The 568-nt window shown below is 51.4% G+C and overlaps 1 protein-coding gene across 3 annotated transcripts in view; it reads left to right on the top strand.

Moving 5' to 3' along the window:
* The window catches only part of FAM198A (family with sequence similarity 198 member A), a 27,007-nt gene that overhangs the window by 13,261 nt on the left and 13,178 nt on the right, over nt 1-568 (top strand). The gene's annotated exons all lie outside the window — the stretch shown is intronic.

Raw genomic sequence — 568 nt, 5'->3', positions numbered from 1 at the left:
CCTCCTGTTGCCAGGAGCCTCAGTGAGAAGTTAGAGGAGAAGACAATAAGGGGACAGGTCACTACAGCCCCAGCGCCGGGGGACTCTGGCTCACCAATTCTTTTTGTATTTAGGTGGCCAGTAGCCTCCTATTGCTGACCTAACAAATGGCTACGAACTTGGTGGCTCAAAACACCAGGAATGTGCTCTCTCATAGTTCTGGGAGCCAGAGGTCCGAAATGAGTCTTCCAGAGCTGGGCTCGTGGGCTCTTCTGCCCAGTCCCTCCCTCCGCCCCTCCAGCCCCGGCTTCTCGCTGGAGGGAGCCCTGTGTCCTCGCCCCCAAGTGGGAAAGCACCTTGGAGCAGGTCCTGTTCCAAGTAAAAGGCAGCAACGTGCGCTGAGAGGGTTAACATTTCCGTTTCTGTTGTGTTTTTGAAAAAGTCATTTTTCCTGTGGCCGAGCCTTTGCCAAAATGATTTCTCGAATTGCTTTTCTTATTCTCAGGAGGGTGTGGAGCATTCGCTTTGGATCCGATTTCCGCTATCGCTAATGTAACATTCTTCTCTTTATTGTTGTCATAGCTGTATT

Source organism: Myotis davidii, unplaced genomic scaffold, assembly GCF_000327345.1.
Source record: "Myotis davidii unplaced genomic scaffold, ASM32734v1 scaffold663, whole genome shotgun sequence".
NCBI lineage: Eukaryota > Metazoa > Chordata > Mammalia > Chiroptera > Vespertilionidae > Myotis > Myotis davidii.
This window is presented reverse-complemented; position numbering and strand designations above follow the sequence as displayed.